This window comes from Nicotiana tabacum, chromosome 18 (genome assembly GCF_000715075.1).
Source record: "Nicotiana tabacum cultivar K326 chromosome 18, ASM71507v2, whole genome shotgun sequence".
Lineage (NCBI taxonomy): Eukaryota > Viridiplantae > Streptophyta > Magnoliopsida > Solanales > Solanaceae > Nicotiana > Nicotiana tabacum.
The window spans coordinates 29,826,384-29,840,368 of record NC_134097.1 but is presented as its reverse complement, the minus strand read 5'-3'; the positions used below and the strand labels follow the sequence as shown (position 1 = coordinate 29,840,368).

At 38.5% G+C, this 13,985-nt stretch overlaps 1 long non-coding RNA gene across 17 annotated transcripts in view; it reads left to right on the top strand.

The window, feature by feature from the left end:
* Window positions 1–13,985, top strand: part of LOC107809134 (uncharacterized) — a 33,238-nt gene that overhangs the window by 4,425 nt on the left and 14,828 nt on the right. For 4 of the 17 annotated variants that reach the window (XR_012701962.1, XR_012701968.1, XR_012701966.1 and 1 more), the window contains exon 4: window positions 8,602–8,820. The exons of 4 other annotated variants lie outside the window; for them this stretch is intronic. This is a non-coding gene — a long non-coding RNA (uncharacterized LOC107809134). Of the gene's footprint in view, window positions 1–318; window positions 377–4,372; window positions 4,448–4,623; window positions 4,678–8,601; window positions 8,821–13,985 lie in introns of all 17 variants that reach the window. 9 more of the 17 variants (XR_012701973.1, XR_012701972.1, XR_012701970.1 and 6 more) reach the window with 6 other exon arrangements.

Genomic DNA, 13,985 nt, shown 5'->3' with positions numbered 1-13,985 from the left:
TGTATGGCTTGCTTGGGAATTTTAAATGTTGATATTTGCCCTTCCTAGCCCGATGTAAATTGATAAAGATAATGAAAAGTAAATCTTGGAAATCCTTTATTATTTGAGAAGGTGTTTACCTGCTTTCCGATTTTTATGAGTTATAATTGCTATATAAATCCATGATTTCCTCACATTTTTACTATGTTATTATTGGACCACTAGCAAATGTCGAAACCGACATTTCGTCTCTACTTCTTCGAGATTAGATGGGATACTTGCTGAGTACACGTTGTTTTTGTACTCATGCTACACTTGCTGTGCATTTTTGTTGCACAGGCACATGCATTTCTAGTGGCCTAGCAGGCATAGCTGCATGGTTGATATAGAGACTCAGGTGAGCTGCACTTCTCGAGGTGACCTGTAGCCGGCAGAGTCTCTCTCAGAATTTTTTTTGTATTTACTTTCTATCCAATTTGTATCGGGGATGGATGTTGTATTATATTGCTTCCTAGATATAGCTCATTCACTTGTGACACCGGGTTCTGGGATGGTTATAGGATTGTTCAATATTAAGTTTGTTAAACACTCCATGGATATTTCTATAAATTTTATTATTTATTATTTAAATGTATGAGGAAAAATGATTTCAACAAGCACTAAAATTTGAATTTAATTAAGTATTTTGGTTGGCTTGCCTAACAGCGGTGTCCGGTGCCATCACGACCCCTAGTGGATTTTGGGTCGTGACAACATGGTATCAGAGCACTAGGTTCCCTTAGGTCTCATGAGTCATGAGCAAGTCTAGTAGAGTCTCGCGGATCGGTACGGAGATGTCTGTATTTATCTTCGGAAGGCTACACGACTGTTAGGAGTACTTCCCTTCTTGATTCCTCATCATGTGATTTGATTCCTTGAGGCTTAGGCCCTTGTTTCCTTCCTACTCAAACTTACGCGACGTGAACCGCTGGTTACAAATCGAGAATTTAAGGATTGTAACGGTATTACTAATGTGGTGCGGGTTGTTTCTCCCTACGGGGTTGTTTGAGCTATTATCGTCGCCTTGTAGAAGGATATTCTATTGTTTCAGCTCAGTAGCGGTACTTCTGAGAGCTCTAAGGCTAGGCACAAGTTGCCATGATTCTTATGAACGTTTGTTCCGTAGTATTGTTCTGATGGTAGGATGTTTGCCTACGTGTCGAGGCAGTGAATGACTTGAAGGGAGGTTTACTTAGTGCATGATCTAGAGATCCGGTATTTTATTCCCGGTAGGGGAAAGGCAATCGGGCTGAAGTGTTCAGGTTTGGGTTGATGGGGTAACGAGACTCAGTATTTGCGAGCGTGGTGGAGTTTTCTTATATGATGAGGTGTTGTTGTCCTTATTAAATGTACTAAGTTCGTCAGTGTTATGATCTTCTACAATTGCCTTTGGAGCAGGATATTACGGGTCAGTATTAAAACGGTTAGAGAGCACGGGGTGCGGTGGTTCAGGATGGAATCGGTGTTCCTAATGTTGACGGCTTTAGAAAGATAATCTTCGGAAAGGTTTAAAGTTAGTAGTGATTTGTGGGTTCAAGTGCTACGAAGGTAGATTTTATTTAAGGAAATAATTGAGTAGCAAAGTATGAGGAAAGACATGTGGGAAGTGTCAATCGGTGTTTAAAACTTCTAGAAGGCCAGGTATAAGAAGCGAAGGTCGAGTAGTTGATTAAAGAAGCGAGTTTGCCCAAAGTGGGAGAGTGGGAGAGTTGCATACGGGCTTGGTGGTAGGATGACTACGCACCTTAAGGGGAGTTGGAACAATTTGGGAATTTTTAGTGATTTGGTGATTTGGGGTCTACAGATTTAATTTTGAGCATGGGCTATTATGCGGTAGGAGATTTGATATAACGGGAAGGAGCTGCTGGAAAAGAAGAAGGATACAACATAACTTTGAATTGGAAGGATGTTGCCACAAATTTAATTGATGTCCACGATGGGTGAATGGACTTGTGCAACTAGAGAGTGAGCTCGGACACAGGGTGGGTTATTGATGTCCTAGAGGTTGTACCCCGTGCAACAACATTGGAAGATGTCTGGAAGTGATTTCTACAGGTGGGTTATTCCCTGTGAGAAGGTTAGTGGTCGCGTGGTTGGCGGGGCTTCTGTGAAGAATTCTGTTGGTTATACAGCAAATGAGATTGGTCGTGCGAATGTGGTTGATGATTCAGAGTATAAAAAGGGGTCTTACAGAAGAATTCCGAGAATTTTCGCGGTTGATTGCGTAAGGTTATGTCAATAAGAGATGAAGAATCCTAGTGAATTCTAGAGTTATGTAATAGTGGCTTCAAGCTAAGTGGGAGAGTCTCACCACCTATGATTGGGTTGCATGGTTAACTACTTACGAGGTTTCTGGTTATTGGCATATTGATGAGTTATTTCAGCTACAGGAAAAGAACATAAGTGGTAACTTGAGCAAGGGATTATTAAAGGGTGCTATGGTTGGCCTGTTTGGCTCATGTTCAGACTTGGGGAAGGATTCAAGATTTATGCCTTTTATAGATGCGGGTTTCAAAGAAAATGATTCTGATGGGTGCTTCATCGAGAGGGTATCCATGTTCTAGAAGATTCATGGAGTAGATTATATTCGGGGTCAAGTCAGAGCGGGTGGCTCTCAACAATGGTCCTAGTGGATACAAAGGGGTAAAGTGTGGAGCCTAATGATTTCGATCCTATAGGTACGGTTAAGATTCAAGCTTGGTAGCAGCTTATGAGAAGAGGCCCAGGATGTTCTATGATGTCTTGACTTGTAGTGTAGCATTTAGGAAATATGAAATGATTCGTGGGATTTGGGACAACATGGTCTCGTGATTCAAGGTCACTCGGGATGAGTGTGGATGGAGTATGTTATGTGTTGAATGGAGTTAGTATTATTTCTAAGGCAATCAAGGATAAATTAGAAGAAGGTAGATTGATTAGCCATAATTGAATTGGTATATTGGTGGCAGTGATCAGTTCCTGCAGCGGGATCAGGTTATGCAAGTGATTTGTGATGGTACATGTGAGGCTTGTCGGCCGCCGTAATTGATGTTATTCAGAAAGTATTATATTGTATGTGGCCTGTTATGTGTAGACGGATCCCGTAAGGGCTATGGTGGTTTAGACCACTACTTAGAGGTTTTTCATATTCTATGGTTATGAGAATTTACCTATGTATTGCTATGGTTCTCCTGAAGTGAGTTAAGTGAAAAGTTTTTATATGATGAAGTGTCAATCTATTAGTAGTTCCGGAGTTATGATGAAGATCATGTTCTATCGTATGATGGCATATTGGGGAGCAGTGAGTAGTATAGAATTTGAAGTGAGGATCAAGGTTACAGTTCGGTGCTAGCAAGGATGTCACGAGCTCGGACGAGCAGTGAAGGAGTTTCGATATCTAAAGTAAGTGGGTATCGTCTTCAGCGTCACCTAAGATCAGTATTTTGTGGAAAAGGCTTTGCATCCTGGTTAAGGAATTTTTGATCGCTTTTCAGCGTTAGTGCGGCCGGTGGTTTGGTGTACATACCTGTTATCTGTTATGGAAGGTTGTGGGAGCATGCCCACGGGAAGGTTGTATAAGTGTGGCTTGTAGCCACTTGATTGGTTGAAGAATTTAAACCAAGTATGAAGATTGTGGTGGTATCATTAATTTGAGAACTTATGCCTGTAGGGCACTCGGTTTATTGAGTTGTGGACTATGGAGGATTTTTTCGGTTATGACGGTTGATCTTGTGTGTTACGCAAAAAGGGGGTTATTATGGACCCATGAAAGGTTATTAGCCTAGTTAGTGCAATCAGAAATCGACTTGAGGTTTGTGGATGGATTTAATGTGAATATGGGCTCTATATCAGGTCAGATGTGTTCATTTCAGCAATGTGCTGCTTATGGAAGAGTAGTCGGGGTGTTATTTCGTTGTCAGCTATTTCATGTAATGATATATTTCATCGTATGAGTTGTGAGACGACTTGGTAAATTTCTTATGTGTTGAGGTTTCGCGTAGCGATGAGGTTATATGAGCAGGATGGCTCTTCAGATTTAGATCGTACACCGTACCTCAGTTGTGCTTGCGTTTTGTAGCTGATAGCGCTATATGTCCCCTCAGGGATGGTATTATGCACTTAGCGTGTTTATGACCGATATTTGGTATTTTGTTTTAATGAGAAATTTAGCTCGATGTATATCTCCTTACGTGGGTTCTATGTGTGGATCGGGTGGCACGCCGCCATGGGTATGTTATTTGGATCGGGTTGCAAATTGTTGGAATATTCTCCCACAATGTAGCACTTCATTTGTTTCATTATCTCTTAGTTGAAATTTGTAACAATAATACTCTCGATAAGACACTGTATCTCTTTTTCGTTTCCCTTTTTGTAGTGACTCATCTTCCATATCAAGAAATCCATCAACTGAACACATATTTGATATACTGGGCAATTGTTCATGTTCACAGTAAGCTCTACGTTTCATCACATTTTTTGTCTGAATAATTTTTTTGATTCCACAATGCCATCCATTTTCACCGAAGGAAAATAATAATGGATATTGCAACGGATCGTAGCATCCATAATAATAATTTACTAACCGAGATCTATTATTGTGGGTATAAATTCGAATATGTGGTGCAGATGTGTCTCTAGGATTTTTTTCAAGCCATAATGTCGCAATCTCTGATGCGCTGGGTAAGTTATATATTCGTTGATCTAAGGTTGAGTGACATTTAAGAGCAATATAGAAATCAGATAATTGAGGAACATTTAAGAGAGATCTAAGGAAAATAATATATGGATTTACCTTCAATATATCCATCAACTTTTTCACTATTGATTCATTAATTCTTGTCGAACAAGCCATCCTATTGGCTAGTTCATTATCATGATCGTAGAAGTACAGCTGTAAATTCCTAGGTTATTCATTGGAAGGAACTAAATCATCTATGTCACGACTCAAAATCCACTAGGGGTCGTGATGGCGCCGGATACCGCTATCAGGCAAGCCAACCAAAATACTTAATTAAATTCAAATTTTAGTGCTTGTTGAAATCATTTTTCCTCATACATTTAAATAATAAATAATAAAATTTACAGAAATATCCATGGAGTCTTTAATAAACTTAATATTGAACAATCCTATAACCATCCCAGAACCCGGTGTCACAAGTGCATGAGCTATATCTAGGAAGCAATATAATACAACATCTGTCTGGGATACAAATTGGACAGAAAGTAAATACAAAAAAATCTGAGAGAGACTCTGCCGGCTATGGGTCACCTCAAGAAGTACAGCTCACCTGAGTCTCTATATCAACCATGTAGCTACGCCCGCTAGGCCACTAGAAATGCATGTGCCTGTGCAACAAAAATGCACAACAAGTGTAGCATGAGTACGAAAACAACGTGTACTCAGCAAGTATCTCGTCTAATCTCGAAGAAGTAGAGATGAGAGGTGGACTTCGACACTTGCTAGTGGTCCAATAATAACATAGTAAAAATGTGAGGAAATCATGGATTTATATAGCAATTATAACTCATAAAGCCGGAAAGCAGGTAAACACCTTCTCAAATAATAAAGGAATTCCAAAATTAATTTTTCTTTATCTTTATCAATTTACATCGGGCCAGGAAGGGCAAATATCAACATTAAAAATTTCCAGGCAAGCCATACAAGCATACGCATATCATGCCGAGGTCGTACGGCCCGATCCAATAGAAATGTAAATTGTGCATTGCCGAGGGTCAAACGGCGCGAACCATAGATGCATCTATTTAATCTACTAAGGCGTTTGGCCCGTTCCAAAAATAAACACACACAGACAGTCAATCAAGAAGTCAACACAGAGCAATTATCCAAAGAAAGCCAATCCTCTTTTAACTATTTAAGAAAACATGAAGTTTAATCTGTTTAGAACTCATTTACTAATTCGATGTGCTTTAAGCAATTCAAGTTGTCAATAAGTTCACAAATAATCCAAGTATAGCATGCCTTTGGGTCCTAAACTACCCGGACAATAGCATAATAGTAGCTACGCACGGACTCTCATCACCTCGTGCATACGTAGCCCCACAAATAGGAGCACATAACCAATTATTTTACCTATGGGGACAATTTCCTCTTACAAGGTTAGAAAGGAGACTCACCTCGCTCCGAAGATCCATAACCTGCATTCCACGCTCTTCTAAAGACTCGAATCAATGCTCAATGCTCCAAAACTAGCCATAATTATGCAAATCCATTAAAATATGTTCAATTACTCATTACAATCCAATTTATAAAAACTTCTAACCCCGATCGCAAATTTGACAAAATTGCCCTCGGGCCTACATGCCCGGATTCCGAAATTTTTCGAAGATAAAGTTTACCCATGAACTCACGAACTCAAATATATGTTTTTCTCTTAATTTCATACCCAAAATCATGGCCAAAATCCAAGATTACCAATTTCCTAGGTTTTCCTTCAAATCCCAAGTTTCTACAAAATTTCATGCTCAAATCCATACAAAATCAATGTATTTAACTCAAGATAGGTGGGTATAGCTTACCTTATCGTTGATGATGAAAAACCCCACTTGAAGCTCTCCAAAATCGCCCATGCCAAATGAAAAATGGGAGAATAATGGCCAAATCCCAACTTTAAAACAAAGCACTGCCTCTAGCACTTTCCGCACCTGCGGTCTCTTGACCGCTTCTGCGGTTCCTTACCAGGCTGCCCTTTTCCATTTTTGTGTCCTCCCCACCGCAGGTGCGGTCCCGCATCTGCGGCAATACGATCGCATCTGCAGTCCCAGCTCTCCTCCGCCAATACCGCATATGCGGTTCTTCTGGCCGCTTCTGCGGCTCCGCACCTGCGGCCCAATTCTCGCAGGTGCGGTTATGACAGCAACCAGCAACTTCAGACTTCCAAAAATTCCATTGTTGATCCGTTAACCACTCGGAATCCACCCGAGGCCCCCCGGGACCCTAACCAATCATACCAACCAGTCCCAAAATATATTACGGACTTACTCGAGGCGTCAAATCATATCAAACAACGGTAAAACCACGAATCGACCACCAATCCAAACTTTATGAACTTTAAAACTTCAAGCTTATATTCTCGATGTCTAAACCTATCAAATCACGTCCGATTGACTTTAAATTTTGCACTCAAGTCATATTTGACATTACGGACCTACTCCAACTTCCGGAATTGGATTCTGACCTCGATATTAAAAAGTCCACTTCCAGTCAAACTTCTCAAAAACCTTCAAATTTCTACCTTTAGCCAAATGACTACAAAATGACTTACGGACCTCCGAATTCACTTTCGATCGCGCTCCCAACTCCAGAATCACCATACGGCGCTATTCCCAGACTCAGAATCCCAAACGGGCATCGATAATGCTGAGATGCACTTCAAGCCAAACTTATGAAATTTCCTCCAAAAGTGCTAACTTCAACAATAGGCGCCAAAACGCTCCCGGGTCATCCAAAACCTGATTCGGACATACGCCCAAGTCCGAAATCATCATACGAACCTGTTGGAACCTTCAGATCATGATTCCGAGGTCATTTAGTCTAAAATCCCATCTTAGTAAATTCTTTCAACTTAAAGCTCCCGAAATGAGAATTCTCTTTCCAAATCAACTCCGAACTTCCCGAAATTCAATTCCGACCATGCGTACAAGTCATAATACCTGAAGTGAAGCTGCTCATGGCCTTGTTACATTCTCTCCCACTTAAACAAACATTTGTCCTCGAACGTGCTAAGAATTGCGTTGGGGTTGTCCGAAATCACTGTTTAACGCCTCGAGCACCTACTCGTGATACCACAACTCAGCTGGGCACCCTAGCCCGATCAATTTGAAGATATCCTTTTTCACTTAAGCAAATAAGCCTTAGAGCCCAATTCCATCATACGGAATTCTCTGTCAGGCCTGTTTCCAACATACGCTCACCGTATCAATACTACACGCAGCACCAAAACATGACTGCATACCTTAGCTGAAACAATAACATTCTCTGATCAAATTAGTCGAAATATCACGAACTTGATGCTCCCAGTGCACCTTATGACATACACAGGTCTCCCTCTAACTCTTACAATACCGCCACGACGGACGAGATGTGTAGAAATTCATAACCAACTGCCGAGTCAACCAATCATTGAGTCTATACTTCTGACAAGAACCATTACCTCATTCTGAACCAAATAATGATCTTTGCTCCTTAATACACTTCATGTAATCAGATTGCACTGATCCTAAATCCAATGTTCTCGTCTCACCCAGTGCTAACTGCTCCAGCAATAAGTCACCCCGGACATGATCAAAAGTTTCATATGATGCCTTAATATGCCAACAAGCTACCAAATTCGAATGCGATACAAAAGGAAGATGAAATCTAGAAGGAACTACTCAACTCACGCACTAATATGGACTTTCCTTGGAAAATAGGAAGCAAAGCATACAAAATAGCATGCAGAAAACTAAATCTTTGGAAGAGTTGCAGCATTCATGTATACTATAGAATTTCAAAAACGTGGTCTTCCACATGCTCATTTCTTATTATACTTGCTGATGAACACAAATTATTGACTCCTGAATCCTATGATAAATTTGTTTGTGCAGAATTGCCTGATTCTAAAAAAGATCGCGATCTATACTCACTTGTTATTAAACATATGATGCATAGTCCTTGTGGAAAGTTAAATCCTATAAATATTTGCATGAAAAATAATAACTGCAAATTCAAGTATCCAAAAGATTTTGCTGAACAAACATCAAAAGGGAAGAATTCATATACAATATACAAAAGGAGAAGAACCGGAGAAGCTGTAGAAGTAAGAGGTGAGTTTCTGGATAATTCTTGGGTTGTTCCACATAATCCATTTTTGCTATGCAAGTATAATTATCATATAAATGTTGAAGTTTGTTCTGATATCAAAGTAATGAAATATATTTACAAATATATTTGCAAAGGACACGATAAAATTGCATTTCATATACATGATAATGATACAGATACAGGCATAGATGAAATAAAAGAATATCAATCTACTAGATGGGTTTCTCCTCCAAAAGCTGCATGCGATTATTTGGTTTTCCCATTAGTGAAATGACTCCAAGTGTTTTTCACCTTCAATTACATTTGGAAGGACAATAATTTATCTCTTTTAAAAGTAATAAAAATGTTGATAGAATATTGAGTAATCCAATGATTCGAAAAACAATGTTAACTGAATTTTTTGTTATGAATAGAACAGATAAAGATGTTATGCAACTGTTATTATTATATAAAGAATTTCTTGAGTACTTTGTATGGTCACCTAAGGAAAAAATGGGGACACGTCGAAAACAACGTACTGTAATTGGACGTGTTGTAACATGTCATCCAACAGAAGGACAAAGATATTATATTAGATTATTATTGATGAACGTTAGAGGACCAAAATCATATCAGGACTTATGTAAAGTTGACGGCAAATGTTGTAGTACATTTAGAGAGGCCGCAGAAAAAAAGAAGATTGTTACACTGTGATAACAACTTGGTTGAATATATGTTTGAAGCTACAAATTATCAAATGCCATATAGTTTAAGGCATTTGTTTGCAACATTATTAGTGTACTGTAATCCTGCTAATCCAACAGAACTTTGGAAATAATTTGAAGATTCAATGTCCGGAGATTTTAAGATTCTACCTAACATGAATGCTAAAGATATTTGTTTTATGGCTTTAAATCATATCAATGATATTTTGCATTTGATGGAACATGATATCAATGAATATAATCTGATTCCTGAGAAAATTAAACCTTCAGTTGCTGTGAGAGAAACCAATGACTGTCATTTTGAAAGAAACATCATTGTTAGAGAAGAAGATTTGCTTCTAGAGAGAAAATTAAAAACCGAACAACGAAAAGCGTATGACACGATTCTTAATAGAATATTTTCTAACAAATCAGGAGCATTTTTCATTAATGGACCTGGAGGAACCGGAAAAACTTTTCTATACCGTGCTTTATTAGCTGTTGTACGATCAAAAGGTTTTGTCACTTTAGCAACTGCAAGTTCAGGTGTTGCAGCTTCGATCCTCCTAGGAGGACGAACTGCTCACTCCCATTTTAAATTTCCTATTGATATCGATGAACAATATTCTTGCAACATTAGTAAGCAAACACTTGCAACTTTAATATGTGATGCAAAACTAATTGTCGGGGATAAAGTATCTATGGCAAAAAACAAAGTGATAGAAACTTTTGATATTCTGATGAAGGATTTAATGGATACAAATGCTCTATTTGGAGGAAAAGTGATCGTTTTTTGTGGTGATTTTAGACAAACTCTCCCAGTTGTTAGGAGCGGAAAAAAAAAGAAGATTTTATTCAAGAAAGCTTATTATATTCTGAAATTTGGAATCAACTCGAAAAACTACAACTATCAGAGAATATGCGTGCAAAAACAGATCTTACTGTCACACCTCCTTTTTCCTACATCCCGAAAGGGTATAAGGGAGTTTTTCCAATTAAAGGACAATCAAAACGGGGTTATATTATTAAAAGATTTAGATTCGCCACTTGGGAAATTTATGGTGTCCCAAGTCACCGGTTCAAATCCCGAATCGAGGAAAACATTGACTCTGTATTACAATCCGCGAACCAGAAATCCGGGTAAGGAATTTTGTTAACCCGGGAGAAGGTGTTAGGCATTCCTGAGTTCCGTGGTTATAGCACGGTCGCTCAACTGTTATTATTGGCCTATTATCTGATTTTAGAACATTTTGAACCTATGTGCATTTTAACTTTATAACCACTTTTATTCATTTTTAAGGAAGATTTCAACGTCAGCAAAACACATCTTTTGACCGCGCCACATAAAATGCACCCGTAGTCTGAGACATATTCTATTTGACGTTGTTAAGATTTGGATTTGGGTCACATGAAATGTGCACCCGAGTTTAGGAAGGTAATATTATTAAAATAACGTGCCTAAAGCAACTACGCATTTTTAACTTTGCGAGGGCCATGAAAAATTTGCTAAATGGCACACATCGAATTCTAAGGATTTTAAAAGAAATAATTAAATGAGGGCCACACAATTGAGATTTTATTTGGCGCGGCGCACCTCAATTCCAATTCTTAAAAGGGAGATCAAACTAAAGTTCGGAGGGCCATAAATTATTTGTTTTGAATGGCACACCTCAATTAACTACAAGGACCTGCTAATTAGAAAAATCAAAGGAGACATAGTTTTAATTAAAAGGGAGTCTAAAATTAAGACTAAGTGAGGTCCATTCTATACCAATTCCAGAATTTGACTTGGCCTGAAACGAGGCCCAATGGCTCAATGGAATCACCATGGCGCAGAGTGCTGGGCTCCGCAACAAATTTCATTTGAGCCCAAGCGGAGAGCCCAGCTCTCATGAGGCAAGCTCAAATCGAATATCAAATGGGTCGAGTATCGAACCCATAGAATAACAAAAAGCAAACAGAATTCAAAATGTGATCACAACAGAATAACATTACTGATTAGAAGAGTACAACGAGGAGGAAAATATTAACCAAAAAAGCAAACAAAACTGATGTAGGCATAGAAATGATAATGCAAAAAAAAGAGGGGGGGATTTCATATTTGCAAACCAAAAACTAATGCTGCCATATGATAGATTAAAATCTCACAAACAAGACAAAAGGTTGAAGAAATTCATGAATCCCTCTTAAAACTGACAGTATGCCCTACAGAATTAGAATGACCCTCCAGCCAAACCGTTTTAAGTCAAGCCCATCCAAATGATAACCATTGCAACACTATAAATTTGTAGGCACCGAAACTTTAATCAAATAATCATGCTTGCTTTCAAACATTCATATTTAAATCAATTATCTAAACATCCTACTTTCTGCACCACTTCCCAAATCGCACCAAACAATATCATTTTAGCATATTTAAGAGCAATTTAGACATGAAGCTATTGTCAAACACAGCTATATCATGCCATCAGACCCTCACTACAAAGCTGGAAATTCATTCCAATATACATGAAGCTACTAAAAAAATGAAAGTCCAAACTTTATAGTTACAAGCTACTACATGACAACACCAAATTCAATTAAAATTGCAGACATCTAACAAGAATTCTAAGATCAGACTTTGGAAAGGCAACTGAAATTGGACATTGAAACACCACCTTTCATTCAACATTTACATTTCCATTGTAAGGATTCGAGAATGTACATGTTACAGCAAAGAGGAATAAATGACCTTGAGAATGATTTTAAAACCAGACCAATCTAGTAGATACAGCAGCAACAATCAGCAGTAAGACTCAATCAAGCAGCCTCTAAAAATTCAACCAACTTCACTCTTTAAACCATTTTTTCACCCAGGGAAAATAGGAGTTCTTCAGAGATTGAAAATCTTAAAAATTGTAGAAGAAAGCAATAGAACAATATTTTTTTAGTCGTTTGATTTCCAGAATTTTTATCCTCCCCAAACTCGAATTGAAACAAGACTCCAAACACCAAATTCAGCTCAAAATCAGTATTTGAAAAACCAAACTAAGCTATCTTTTACCCCGGTGAATCATAGATAACTTCAGAGAAAGAAAAAATTTCAGAATGAGATCAAAGACCAATGGAACAATAGATTTTATGAATTTTTTGCCGTTTTTGGATTTTCTGAATTTTTATCTCTTAAGCTCTGCCTTGAATGGCAAGAAAATGTGCCTTTATAGGCAAGGGAATAGAGCAGCACTAGGGAAATTAGATTTTCCCTTCTACCTTCCTCCAATTTTCATTTTACCTTAACTACCCTTAGTCCAATTTTCAATTTTGCAAGACAGTCCCCTCCCCCGCTTCCTAGAAGTTTCCCAAGCAAGTACAAATAGATTCCCCTGCCTAATTACCCTAAATTACCCCCCATGCCCCGGTTTATTACCCTTTAAAACCCGGTGGGTTAACTAGGTGAACGGGCTGCCCTTCTCTTCTGAATGGATCAGAGATCCTAAAACCCAAACAATCAATTGACCCAATTAAAGTCTGGAGTACCAGAAGCATGCAAACATGGCGGCCATTAAGATCTAAGCTAAACAGTTTATTAACTAGAACTAACTAAATTAATAAACTCAGTTAATTAACAGGCTAATGATACTAAAAATGTAGGACTAATCATGCATGAACAAAAAACAAATACAAAAATTCTGGAAAACTAAAAAATGAAAAAGAAATCCAGGAGAAGAAACAGATGCAGAGAAATAGAAAAAGAAAAATGAAAGCTAGATTAAACCGAAAAGAAGAAAAGAAAATACCTACTGAGACTCAAGCAAATGAGGAAAGGAGTCTGAATCTTCAACTTCTCGGATTTTCCGGCCAACTATAATATTAATCGTGTGTTCTTAATAAGAACACACGAATAACATCAAAATAGGCCCAAATCTTCAAACAAACTCGAATCAGGAACTATTTGGGAATTAGGGTTCATCCCTTCGATCTAAAATTCGAGGGATTCTGGAGTGATTCGAGGGAAGTAGAGTTAGTATTCAGAATGAGGGGAGGGAAGAGGTCCTAGGGTGTTAGTTTGGTTGTGAACGGGGGTGGCGCCGCCACCAGATGGTGGTGGGATTTTAGGGCGGCTGGCTATTAGGGTTTAAAGTCTATGAGGGGTGAAGGAGACGAGTTTGATAGGGGGGAGTCACATTTCAGACACTTATATATTAAAACATCCCCAGTTCCCGTCCGTTAGATCAGATAACATAGACGGCTGAGATTTGATTAGGCTATCTAAACGGGGTCGTTTTGTTTAGTGGGGGGAACGGACCAGGTCAGGGTGGAATATGGGTTGGGTTGGCCGGGTTTCGGAGGGGAAGTCATTGGGCCTGGGTAAATTAACTTAAAGCAGCCCAAATTTCTATCTCTTCATTTCCTTTTCATTATTTCAAATCAATTTTCCAAAAATTCTTTTCTTCTTCTTTTTTCCAAAATTAAATTAAAATCTAAATCAAATCCTAAAACCTAAT